General features: G+C 51.3%; 1 protein-coding gene across 4 annotated transcripts in view; it reads left to right on the top strand.

Annotated features, from left to right (window-relative positions):
• The window catches only part of RNF220 (ring finger protein 220), a 225504-nt gene that overhangs the window by 168133 nt on the left and 44012 nt on the right, over window positions 1-13359 (top strand). The gene's annotated exons all lie outside the window — the stretch shown is intronic.

The raw sequence follows: 13359 nt of genomic DNA, 5'->3' as shown, positions 1-13359 counted from the left end.
AAAGTGTAATTACAATGTGATGGGTAAGGCTTGGAGGCTTTGGGGACACATATTCTAGCCTAAAGATTCGAGTCGTCCCACTTACCAGAAGAGTTCACCTTGAAGTTCACCATCTAGGCAGAGGGAACGACATATGTAAAGGCCCCAAGGTGAGAGAATATGGCCCATTTGAGAAACTGAAAGAATTCGGTGTGGCCAGAAGCATGGTGTACACGGCAGGAAGTGGGAAGGGACAAGGCTGGCTGGCAAACAGTGGTGTATACATAAATGCCCATGCAGGCCTTGCTAAGGAAGCCAACCTTGCAAGTCCCAGCTCCATTATGTGCTGCTGTGGGACTTCAGGTATCTCCCCTGACTCCTCTCACTCCCTCATCAATAAAATGGGGATAATAACCCCAGCTACGTCCACCATGTGCAAGGATCAAACTGCTTCATGCTGGGTCAGGGCTTGCCTTGTGAGAGTTACAGACATGTCAGTCTTCCCAGCTCTGAAATGCCAAGGCCATGTTCTTCCCTGGCTCACAACACATCCTTAGCTCCTGATGCCTACAGAATGAAGGCCCAAGGGAGTCCCCCCACCCCAGCCTGTATCACCCAGGCCCATTACCCCCTCCATCTTCCCCTACTCCAGCATACTCTCCGGCTCTGCTGGACTGTCTCCCCACCTCTGTCTTGGTTATTGTTCCACCCTTCCTTCTCTTGCCATCCATCCTACACTCCAGACTTCTGGTGCTCCCTCCTCCAGGAAGCACTCTCCTCCTCTGAGTTCCAAACCCATTCTCCTCCTCTGTCTTCCCACATCAGCCTTGCAGTAGGATCTTCTGTGCCCGGCCCTGGAGCCTGGGCTGCTCTTCTTTCCACCCCCCTAAGCATTGGTGCCCCAAACTTTGAGGGTATTCCAGGAAGTTTGGAATAGATTGTGATAAAATTGAAAGAAAAGGGAGAAAGGGACAGACGGACCAGTGGACAGAGGGAGAGAGAGCAGAGGGCAGGCTCTCCCTTGAGCCAACCCAGCCTGAGCTATGGTAGACTTCACTGGATTCCTTTTCCTTTCCCACTCCACAATTAGAACTGAGAACTAAGACTCAGGAGCCCAGGGCTGGTGACTTTCAGCTAGGGGGTGCTGGTGGTGGCAGGACTTAGAGCCCCAGGGTGCAGCTGGTAACAGGCTGTGCCTGGCCAAGCCTCCCAGCTGCCCCTGCCTCAGGTCCTCTTTCCACATAACCTTCAGCCCAACCCCCCACACAGCTGCCTTCCTCATGACACAGGCCTGTGTTGTCCCGATGACCACTGACCACTCTGTCCTGGGGGAGGGCTAGGCCTGCGTGGAAGGAAGAACTCTAGAGCCTGTGGGCAAAACCTCCCCAAGCCTCCCAGGCTGTCAGCCTGGTCCCCCTGCACTCCCAGGCCTCCAGCAACCCCACCACCCCCATTTCCCAGCAGGGCAGGAAGGCATGCCAACACCTACTCAGTGCAAGCCTTTGTGCTTCAGTCGATGCACACTCATTTGTTTGTTAAAGCAACCTGGGAGGTCAGTATTATTATCCTCAGTCTCTGGGTTTGAGGAAATGAAGACTCACATAGAGCAAGGCACTTGCCCAAAGGATGCATGGCTAGTAATGCTAAGGTAGGTTTCAAGACAGATCTCCCTGACTCTAAAACTCATGTTCCACCTTCCTTACTCCTATTCCGTACCTTCAGCCCAGCCCTGGCCCTGGGAGACCTGGCCTATGACTGAGCCACCAGGACAGAACGCAGGGAGTGTGGGTGGAGGGAGTGTACCAGTGCCAAAATGAAAAAGAGCCTGGAGGGGAAAGGCTCTGTTTCTGGTCAGGGGATTGGGTCCAGATCTGCCATGGTTAAGCGTCATCACTCTAGCTGTCTCTCCAGGTCATGGAAGCCCAGCCGGCAACCACAGAACAGATCCAGCAGCAGAGCCTACCCAGTCTCCTGCCCCCACTCAGACCCCCCATCAGTTCCCACAGCTCAACAAGGGGGAGGTGAGCCTTCCTCCTCTGTTCCTTCCCATGCCCTAGACCCAGCAGAGGGCAGGGGACTCTTGGACCTACCCTCCTACCCAGTCAGTCTTTACTTCCTGATACAGATTGCTCTGGCCAGATGTTTTTAGTGTGGTAGAACACAGCACTAGACTGTAGATGCCAAGTGTTTTATTTTTAAACTTACTAGCAACAGACTTGGGACAAATACTTTTACCTACCCCTATCTAAAGAAACTACCCTGGGGCGCCTGGGTGACTCAGTCAGTTAAGCACCCGACTTCAGCTCAGGTCATGATCTCATGGTTCATGGATTCGAGCCCCGCATCAGGCTCTGTCCTGACAGCTCAGAGCCTGGAGCCTGCTTTGGATTCTGTCTCCCTCTCTGCCTCTCCCCAGCTCTCTCACTCTCTCTCTCTCTCAAAAATAAATAAACATTAAAAAATTTTTAAAGAAACTTCCCCTAGGTGCTAAATATCCCACGATATTAGTAATAACAACAACAGCAATAATAATAACAACTACTTGACATAAAGGACTTATATGTGCCAGGTACTATTCAAATAACCTTATGTATAATCCTGTGAAGTAGCTACTTCTATTCTTTCCATTTTACAGATGAGAAGATTGAGGCACAGGGAAGTAAAGTAACTTTTCCAAGGTATTCAAGAGGATCTTTTTATTTAAATGGTTGCTGAGAAGTGATTTGTAAAACTAGAGAGCTATTTTGTAAATATGGAGGTGCTCTCTAAAGGCAAAGGTAGTTTTCCTAAATGGAGCTATTTATAAATGGAGAAGGGGAGTGCTTTTTAAAGGCAGAAGTGTTTGGCACACGCAAGGGCATTTTTTATTACACGGTGCCTCACAGTGTGAGAGATGGTTCTCTGATTGGACCCATCTTCTGCCTTCCAGAGTTGGGGAGTTGTCACAGTGCATAGCTCACCAGGGCAAAAACAAATTATTCCTATTTAAAATTGCATTCCTTCTTTAAAATCACAAAATGTCAGGCTAGGAAGGGGCAAATTCTTCTAACTTATCACCCCTGCAAGAATCAGCCTCTGTCGTGCCCAGGAGGGCCAGATAGTAGACAAGGCTAGGAAAAGAGGAGGGTCCCTCAGAAAAACCTTTATTTGGGGGGGGGGGGGGGGGAAGGCCATTGAAGGTGCTTTGCTTACTTCACCCCCCAAAACTCACACACGCACATACACACACACATACCCTCGTTTTTCACCTGCAATCAGGCCTGAGCTAATAGATATGCTTCCTCCCTGCCTTCTGCACATCCTTAAAAATGGAACCTTTAGGACAGAGGAGAACACAGAATAAGGACAAGACTCGCCCCTTTCCCCGGCAGAAAGGGGCCTTCCAGAAAGCGTGTGGGAATGCCTAGTCTCAGCTAGACTGCCAGATTGCTTTTTCCCCTCTGCCTGGGGCAAATGCCTAAATTCTGCTGCTAAGGCCTGGACCAGCTTGATGAGGCAAATGTTCTCAGATCCTACTGCCCCATTGTCCTGACTCAAACTGGTATTGAGAAGAAAGTTTGGCAGAGGACCAGAAAGATTATCAGAGAGGCTAAGGGAGCATTTATTGAGCAGGACTGAAGCAATGGATACTACAACTGTTGGACTTAAGGGGGCACAAGAGTTGGGCTGAGGTTGGTATCGGGATGTAGCTCTGAGGGTGGGAACTGAGGTTATTTGGGGAAATTGGGATTGGATTCAGGTTTAGATTTAAATTTAGAATCTGAGCTAGGTGGTAGGGCTGAGTTGGCTCAGAGGAGCGGAGGTAGGTTTTGCTTCAGAGCTTCCCTAGAAAATGCCTGCTTCATGCTGGTGTCCAAAAAGAAGGGGTTCCGTGACAGTTACCCATGGCCTCTGGTCTGGAAGCTTTACTGAGGAACTAGGAGTGAAGGTGAGTGTTGGCTCTGGAAGGGAGTGCAATGTCCCCCAGCCAGGGAGCCGTCCAGGCTACAACCTTCCCACCTCAAAGAGTGGTCCACAGAACAGCAGCATTAGCTTCACCTCTGAACTCTGTAGAAATGCAAAATCTTTGGGACCCAACCCAGAGCTACCAAATCAGAATCCACATTTTAACACGAACTTCTAAGGGCTCTGGACACTTGAAGTTTGAGAAGCACTGGGGAGGATTTCCTGGCAGAAAAGCCTGAGGGGAGGGCAGGGAGGCCAAAGGGCATCCAGCCCCTGGGCCTACTCCAGGGCCCCTGCCTTACACCCCCTCCCAGTGCTGGAGCCACAGCGACACCTACTGGCCATGGGTGCCTAGATCACCCCCTCCAGGACATCTGGACCCTACCGTCCTGCCCTGCCTGGCCTCTACCCGGAAGCTGGCATTCCTGAGTTCTGGATCTCTGGCTTCCCCAGCTAGGCTGGAGCAGGTGTAGGATGGCCCAGAGCCTCAGCGTGGGGGCAAGGCTGCGTACAGTCTAGCGCTCTGAGGCCTCAATGTGAAGAAAGCAAGACAAGTAAGCAGGTGTCCTCTCAGCACAGAGTTCAGGACACATCCCTGTCCCTGGTGTTCTCGCCACACTCAGCAGCACGGAGCACATGTTTGTCTGCTCTCTTCACTGAGGGCTTCAGCCAAGACAGACAGAGTGCAGCTTCCCGTCCCAACCAGCATGTATCAGACGCTCCTCGAGGAGGTGGCATTTGAACCTATGTCTGAACAACTCTTCCTGAAAGCGGACTTTTAAGAACTACAGTTGAGAAGCAACTCAGGGAAGGAGAACAGCTAGGGTATTTCTGGTCCAGGGTGGTAGTTGCTGGAGACTGAATTCCCGTGACAGAATTCTAAGTCAAAAGGAATTCCCAAATCCCAGTTATTGTTGACACACACCCCGCCCCCTGCCGTCTGCTCTCAACTATGAGAAGGGGTTTGCCTGGGAAGGAAATGATTGTGATTGCCCACCAGTGTCTGCCATTAGTGGTGATTAGTTAAAACATCAGAGTCTAAACAGTCAATTGGTTCTAATAATTAATACTATGGCTCAGCTGTGACTGAGAGAGAGTGAGAGGCAAGACAGAAAAAGAAGAGAGAAAGGCAAACAGGATTGATAGGGAAGCCCTAGTTGTCTAGCTACCATTTCTTGACCCACACACCAGGGGCTGTGCCAGAGTGACCCCAGCTCCTAATTCTATGTGCTCACAAGTCATTTTAATACATTCCATCACTGAGTTCTCATACTTGCCCCGTTAGTCTCCGCTTTCCAGGTTAGAAAAATGAGGCACAGAAAGGAAAAGCCAGTAAATGCTCAGTAACAGTTGGATGAATGAATGGATAAGTAAATGAATGCAGTACCCAAAACTGAAATTCAAACCCAGGGTAGCCTGAGTCCAGAAACTCTGGGAGGAGAAAGATGGGAGAAATTGCAGAGACAAAGAAAAACAGAGAAAGTACACACCAACCCTTCTCTGTCACCTCATCTCCTTTTATACAACCTCCCTCTTGCACACTCACTCCCCTCTCTAGCACCTGACACACAGATCTCCTCTGTGCTCCCCTTACCGAGGGCCCTATTCATGCACAGTGTGTCCTCTCAACCCCATCTACACACCCACGCTGTCACACACACCCGCTTCACACAAGTGTCCCCTAGATGCTCCCTTACACTTGCCTGTCTCTCTCTCCCTGCTCACACACAGACTTCCCTCTGCCTTTCCTCTGAACCTCTCCCTCTCCACTCCTGTGTTCACACCTCTCTTTCTCTCTCTCACCGCCAACCGCTCGCTTTCATTTCTCTCTCACATGCTTCTTCCTCTTTCTCTCACACACACACCCCACCTCTTTCTCGGGGCCCTGTCTGTCCTCTTCTATGCTGTATTTCCAGCTCTTAGAATATCACTTGGCCCATAGTAAGCACTCAAAGAGTGTTTGGGAAATGAAATAAACACACCCACTGCTCTCTCCCTCCTACACACACACATCTCTCATACACACAGGCATACACTTTGGGCCTTATCCTAGAACCAGCCCCCATCATGCGCTCCTGCTATCTCACCCCTCCCAGGAGTCAGGCCCCAGAGGCCTCTAGCTGGGCTGTCCCAGTCTGGGCCTGCTCATCTCTGGACTGTCCCCAGATCTGGAAGAACCGCAGGGACTTCCCTCTCCGGCGGGGAGGGGAGGGGGTGTTGGGGGGGCCTCTAGCCCAGACCCCTTAGTTACCCTAGATCAGGCTCAGCCACTCCCCACCCCCTCCCCAGGTCACACGCAGCAGCAGAGCGGCCAGCGAGCAGGATGGCTGTGTGTGCATTGCTATTAATCACCCCTCCTGGTCCGCTAACGAGGCTAATGCGGTAAGTGACAATAGCCCATCTTGGTTCCTGATTTAGGGGCTCAGGACGGAAGCTGGGCTCCTGGGAGTGAAGACGTGAATTCTCCACGACACTAAACCTTCAAATAAATCTCCTCCAGTCAGAGAAGCCCAGGGCACTAAATCCCATGCGCCGGTAATTGAAACCCTTAGAGCTTTCTTGGGTAGGGAAATTGCTGAGAGAGAGAGCAGCTTAGGGGTTCCACGTGGGGTGGTGGGCTAGCAGGCCCGCAGAGGGCTCTGTGATGGGGGAGGCTACTGAAGACCCTCTGTGAGCACGCGGGTATCTGTCCGTCCTGGTGGGTATGTCTGTCAGTGGTTTTTAGGCATGGGATTTTACTGTCCAGCTGTGTTCACGTGGTCACTGCCCACCTTCTTCTCACCAGGTCTGTGGACACTGGCATTTTTCTAGGACAGCTAGAGCATTCGTCTTTCAAGGGCTTCTACCTTTTGAAGTCCTTGGGGCTTCTCCCTCTCACTGACCATGAAACCAGGCTCTATTTAAACTATAGGCTTGACAACATTACCTCGATTGCTTCCTTCCCCTCTTCCTTCACCCCCACCCCTCCACCACCTACCTACTCCACCATTCACTGTCTTTTCAGACGTTCTCCTGCAGTCCCATCAAGTTCCCCTCCCATTGACTTGGCCACTGAATCATTCAACAGTCACTACCAGCCACTCTGTGCCAGACCCCGTGTGGGGTCCTCTGTGTACCAGGCGAATCAGAGAACCTCCCAGCCCTCAAGGAGCTCAGAGTCTACCAGGGGAGACCGATGTATAAACAGATAATTGCAGTATTAGAGGTATAGACATAAGAAATAGCATGACAGAGTACTTAATATCAGGGAAAGCTTCAAAGAGGAAATACTGTCGGAGTGTGGTCTTAAAGAATAAATAGGAGGTATAGGTTGCCCATGGGAAGATGGATGTCACAGGCACCGTTGGCAGTGAGAACACGTGAAGAGCTGGGACTCGTCCAGCCATAGCATACAGCATTGCCGGAGGGGTAAGAGGCTGGAGAGGGACTTGCACGATAAGGAATTCGGAATTTATGCTGTGGGCTTTGAGAGCCAAGGAAAGGCCTTAAGTGGCCAAATGATAGGATCCCGTTTGTGTTTTAGGAAGACCCTGCTGGCTGTAGAGATAGAAATGGATTAGAGGGGGACAGAGATGTGTTAGGAGACTTGACAGTAAAGACTGGAGATGATGTCTGAACTAAAGCAATGGAGAAAAGAGGTATATAAACAGCTAAGATGTAAACCTACTGGGTGTAGGGGCCAGAGTAAAGAGTAAGCGTCCCGATTGCTGGTGGAGGGAAGTCTGCGGATGGTGGTGGCACTCACTGAACTAGAAAAAGCAGGACAAGGGCAGGTCTAGAGAAAGGTAAGTCCCATTTAGGCACACTGAGCTTGAAGAGCCTGCGAGACATCCGAGCGGAGGATCCGGTACGCAGTGATACAGGACTGGAGGTGAGAATTGAGGAAGAGAGTGTGCAGAGAGAGGAGTGGCTGAAGACAAGGTAATGGCTGACATCCGAGGGGGCAGAGCGGAAGGATTAAGAGCAGGGGCTCTGGTATTGCCCTACCGGGGTTGAAAGTCCAGCACCACCACTTACCTGGGCAAGTTACAGAGCGTCTCCATGCCTGTTTCCTCACTTATGAAATAGGGAAGTGCTTGGCACAGAGGAAGTATTTGGTCAGTGTTATCCCTTCCCTTCCTCCTCATCTATTCAACTCGTACTTATCCCTCACATTTCAGCTTGTGTCTCGTCCTCAGGGAGGCCTTTCTGGATTCCTCTGGGCAGGGCAACTCTGCATTTATAGGTTCCCACAGCACTGTTCGCCTCTCTTTGGCACGACTGCAATTTTACAGTTGTTTGTATGCTCTTATTGTATCTGTTTCCTCACTACTTTGTAAGCTCCGTAAAGACTTGGAGTTTATTGTATCCTTAGACCTTGGTGCCGTGCCTAGCACATGGAAGACCCTCAATACATATTTACAGAGTTAATGAATAAATGAATATAGCTGGAGTATACATTATGTTTGGTGAATGATGACCATCCAGGATCTGACTGAGCACAGTCTGACTGACAGTGGGGCGATGGGGAGGCAGACTGCGGTGAGGCAAGAAGTGCTTAGGAGACAAAGGAGTATGGACAGCAAGCAAGCACAACTCTGGAGCATCTTAGGATAAAAAGGGAAGAAGGAGAAGGCGTTAGCTACAAGGCAGAGATGAGTTGTTGAAATTTTTGCAATGGAGCCGACTCCAAGCACGTAGATTCTGATGGAGGGAAGCATGAGGAGGGAAAGGAGAAGGCACAAGAGAGAGGGGGCCCACGTAGGGAACATAGGCAGGAACGGGATTCTACATCCAGGATTTAGAACATAGGCAGGAATGGGATTCTAAATCCAGGAGAAAGATTCTAAACCCATCTAGAACAGGAGGATGAATACCTCTTCCACTAAAACTGGAAGAAGAAAAAAGGAGGCAGGTGTGGATCTGGAAGTCGAGGGAATTCATACCTAAGGACTTCAGTTTTCTGAGCGAAGTGGGAAGCAAGGCCACCCAGTAAGACAGAGGGGGACAGAAGATGGGGTGGGGGACTCCAAATAGTAAAATATGGATTGTCTCTGTGGGAAAAGGGAGACAGAGCTGACCAAGGGCATGTTAAAGGATTGCTTAGTAGTGCTGAGATTGGAAACTGTGAATTTTTATTGGCACATATCTGCGTGGTTTTGTGATTTTCCCCCAGCTGCTTTTAGCTGTCTGTGTGTCTGAAACAAAAAGGAGAACAGTTGGATTGTGGAGAAGGCAAAGGAAGCAAGAGGGTGTTGAAGCGATGTGCCCTAGGATTCGGGCTAGAATCCATGAGTAAGTGGTGTCTCAGGAGATGGGAGGACAGAGCAGGAAGCAAGTATGATGGGTGCAAGGCTGTAGGAAGGTTGGGTGAGAGGGAGTTCTATCAGAGAGGAATTCAAGTTGTTGACAAGGGCCTCCAGGAGGAAGTGAGTACAGGAAAAGATAACAGTTGCTGAGGAGGTCAGTGATGGGGCTTGGGGTATACAAGTGAGAATCAAAGTCCTCCATGACTATGGAGAATGGAGGATGACAGTGATGAGAGATGCAGGGTAGCACTTGACCGCAGAGCCCATCGGGTGGGAGAAACAGTGGTCTGGAAGTGGCAGTGAGCACAAGGAAGACACTGACCTCACCTCCTGGCCTGAGGAACCTGGAGTTGGGAGAATAAACAGCCTGCACTGGAGAGGATTTCAGGGAGTGGTGTCTGCAGGGGAGGTGCCGGTTTCCAGGAAAGTAATGAGAGAAAGTAAAGGAAGTATCTAGGGACCAAGGAAGGAGAGTTTATTGGCATGGTACTCTGTCCCAGAGGGCATGATGGGAAGATGGTAAAGAGACATCAGTGGAGCCACCTCCACCCCCTCACTCCCCGGCATCTCTCTCAGGACTGTCGGCCTCTCCAGCCCCCTTCCCCCAACTTGACATCTCCTCCTGCACCGTCTACTCCGCACCCCACCTCCCACACGTATGTTCCCCATGTTCCCCCACCTCCTCCCCAGGCCCTCCCCCTGCCCTGCCCCACCCCAGCCGGCCTGAGCGAGCAGGAACCCCTGCACCTTCATTTCTCAGGTCACTGCTTGGCTAATGGGCTATTAATTTGCTCAATCGTCCCCTGTGAGGCAAACTCAATTTCTGCCAGCCAGTCGTCCCTCCCTGTCGACAGCGTGATTGATTGGAGGAACAGCTGTCACCGCCCGGCTGCCTGCTCCTTGCCTCCTTTCCTGCGAGTCCTCACTACCCCTCCTCCTCGGGCCGCTGCCCCGCGCCCACAGAGGCAGCGCACCCCTGCCACCTGCCCAAGGATCTGTCGCCAGCAATGAAAAATGACAGAAATATTTAAGGACAAATAAGGTTTCCCAACGCAATTGAAAATGATTACAGGCAGCTACAGATGGGGCCAATCTGATGCGCAGCAGCAAATCAAATCGAATTTCCTTATCGGCGTATTATTTTAGGCGTTATCTGGCACGTTGATGCAGTTATCAATTCAATTTCAGCCGCCGGTCCGCTGTTTACTGTCTCGCCTTTGCTGGGAAAAGGTAAACATGCTCAGCCCAGCAAATTAATTTCTGGCTGAAGCCAGAGGCTGCGAAGGACTGCGATGCAGGACCCACGGCCCCCACCTTGGCCTTGGGCTAGTGGGCCAGGCTGGCTGGGCCCGGGGCAGGCAGGAGCTTGCCCAGGGAACAGAAGCCCCGCTAACTGCCTGTCCTGGCCCCGCCCCGGCCTCGAGCAGGATTCAGGGCTCCTAGGAGGCTGAGGTGACCGCTGTTGGCTCCGCGGCTGCTGCCAGGGAGAGGTGAAGGTCTCCCATTAATTCCCAGCTAAAAATGACAAATTCATCTTGGACGACAATTAAATGAAGTCAGTAATTGATGCTAATTGATCTCCAGATGCGAGGGCTCCCCTCAGCCTCAGCAGCACGTGCCTGTCTTGCTCACTCTCCCCACCCCAGTCCTCTCCTCCCCTACTTGTCTCTACTTCTCTCTCGGTCCTCCCTCACCGCCTAGGGCTCTGGGTCTCTTGACCCCGCAGGTCTGTGGAAGACAGCTGGCCTGGGCAGAGCTAGCAGGCAGGGCCTGAGGCCGAGCAGCTGGCCGGGTGCCCACCCAGCCCCGCAGGCACTTGTAATCAGTGCCCCGAGTCCCAGCCATGAGCCCAGAAGGCAGGTAACATGCCCTCCTCGGTGGTTCAGGATTTATTGCCCGCAGCTGTAGAGGTTCCCACTTCATTTTTATAAGCCCATAGTCAGAGCCAGCAGGGGGTAAAGCACACTTGGATTTACTTTACTTTAAACAGTACAGTCCTAGCATTTTGGCTCCATGGCAAGGAAGGCATTGGGGGAGAGTGAAGTGTGTGGGCATGATGGGGAGAGTATATAGGTATACTCAGTCTATACTCGCAGATATGTATGCATACGTGCTCAGGTGTGTTTGTCTAGATGTGAAAAAATGCCCACACTTGTGTGAGCACCTGTGTGTGCCAGTGCCCTCACGTGCACGCGTGTGTCCAGACATTTGAGAGGATATGTGTGCATGTCCATATGCGGATATTTTCCTGAATCGGGCCCTTTGCCACAGTCAGTAATGGCTAATCCCAGAGAACTCTGCGAGGCTCCACCTGCCCCGCCTACCATTGGCCCAGCCCAGCACAGGGCACTGTCTGGAAGTTATTAGCTAAGGGAGGCGGGGAGCTGAATTGTGTACCTCTAGAAGGGGAGAGAGCCTGCAGTTACGTTTGGGACAGCCAAGATCAGGGATATGAAATAGCTGTGACCCCTGAAGCTCCACCAGTCTCTAAACAGGTTGGCTGGTATACTCGGTGGAGCAAAGGCCGGTGGGGCCAACAGTTGGGGTTCTATGCCCCAGGCTCAGTGAGCTTGATCGTGACTTGGCCCAGAGCCCTTGGCTCCAGTTTGAGCCCAAGTCTGAGCCTAAACCTGCCCACAGGGTGACTGACCTCCACCTGGCCGTCCTGCATATGTTTGCCTTTGGCCACCCAGGAGACATGCCTGGGCTCAAACCAGACCCCCTCTACTGCTAGAGACAGCAAATAGCATCACAGTAGGTCAGGGCACCAGCCAGGCTCTTGTTTCACAAGAACCTGGAGCTGTCAGGAGGCCACAGAGAGTGGGCAGTGCCACTCTGAGCTTTTGCAGGCTGAGATGGGAAAAGGGAAGATGGCATGCGGGCATGACTATGTCACCCTGTGTATTATATCTGTGTATAAATGTCACATGTACGGAACCTGGTGCTGTGAGGAGTCTGTACTTCTTAAGGAAGGAAGAGGAGAAAATGAAGGAAAAAGCATATATAGGAGAGATGACCAGACCAGACCCTAAATAAGGGTCAGAGTGGAGGCAAGGAATCAGAGAAAACTCCCACGACGTCCCTCAGCTAACCTCTGCATTTTGGGGGGGAGTTTGGCAAGGTCAATGGTCATTTTTTCATTTGTTCATTCAAAGAATATTTATTGATTTCTACTATTACTATTATGATTTTCTTACTTTGGGCTATGTCCTCTGCCCGATGCCACAGTCTAGGGGTGCCTGGGTGGCTCAGTTGGTTAAGCGTCCAACTTCAGCTCCACAGTTCATGAGTTTGAGCCCCACATGAGGCTCTGTGCTAACAGTTCGGAACCTAGAGCCTGCTTCAGATTCTGTGTCTCCCTCTCTCTCTGCCCCTCCCCTGCTCGCACTGTCTCTCTGTCTCTCTGTCTCTCTCTCTCTCTCTGTCTCTCTCTCTCTCAAAAATAAATGGACATTAAAAACAATTTTTTAGGGGCGCCTGGGTGGCGCAGTCGGTTAAGCGGCCGACTTCAGCCAGGTCACGATCTCGCGGTCCGTGAGTTCGAGCCCCGCGTCGGGCTCTGTGCTGACAGCTCGGAGCCTGGAGCCTGTTTCGGATTCTGTGTCTCCCTCTCTCTCTGCCCCTCCCCCGTTCATGCTTTGTCTCTCTCTGTCCCAAAAATAAATAAAAAACGTTGAAAAAAAAAAACAATTTTTTAAAAGAAATTTGCAGTCTAAAGAAGGTGACAGACACAGAATAGGCGATTGTAACATGGTGTCACTAGAGGTGGCACAAGAGGCTTTGGGAACACAGAGAAGGCACCTAGTACAGTCTGGAGGAGTCAGGGAAAGCTCCCCAGAGGAAGGAGTTCTGAGTCCTTTAGAGTGAGAGTAAGAGCCAGCTTGAGCAAGTGGCCCCTGCCATAACTATCTTTTTGGTTGTTTGGCAAGCCCAAAGCAAAGGCAAATAGGCCTATTTGGTTCCAGGTGACTCAGGAACTGCTGAAAATGTCGCCTCTGCCCCCCGAGCACCAGCCATTGCCCTGGAGTCTGGGCAGGAGGGTATACAGTGGTTTTCAGGGCATCCCTGGGTACTGGCAGATAAATATGGGCAGTAGCTAAATACACGTCTCTCCTCTGCCTGCCCCACCCCCACCTCCTCGACCAGG

Source organism: Neofelis nebulosa, chromosome 2 (genome assembly GCF_028018385.1).
Source record: "Neofelis nebulosa isolate mNeoNeb1 chromosome 2, mNeoNeb1.pri, whole genome shotgun sequence".
Taxonomy (NCBI): Eukaryota; Metazoa; Chordata; class Mammalia; order Carnivora; family Felidae; genus Neofelis; species Neofelis nebulosa.
This window is presented reverse-complemented; position numbering and strand designations above follow the sequence as displayed.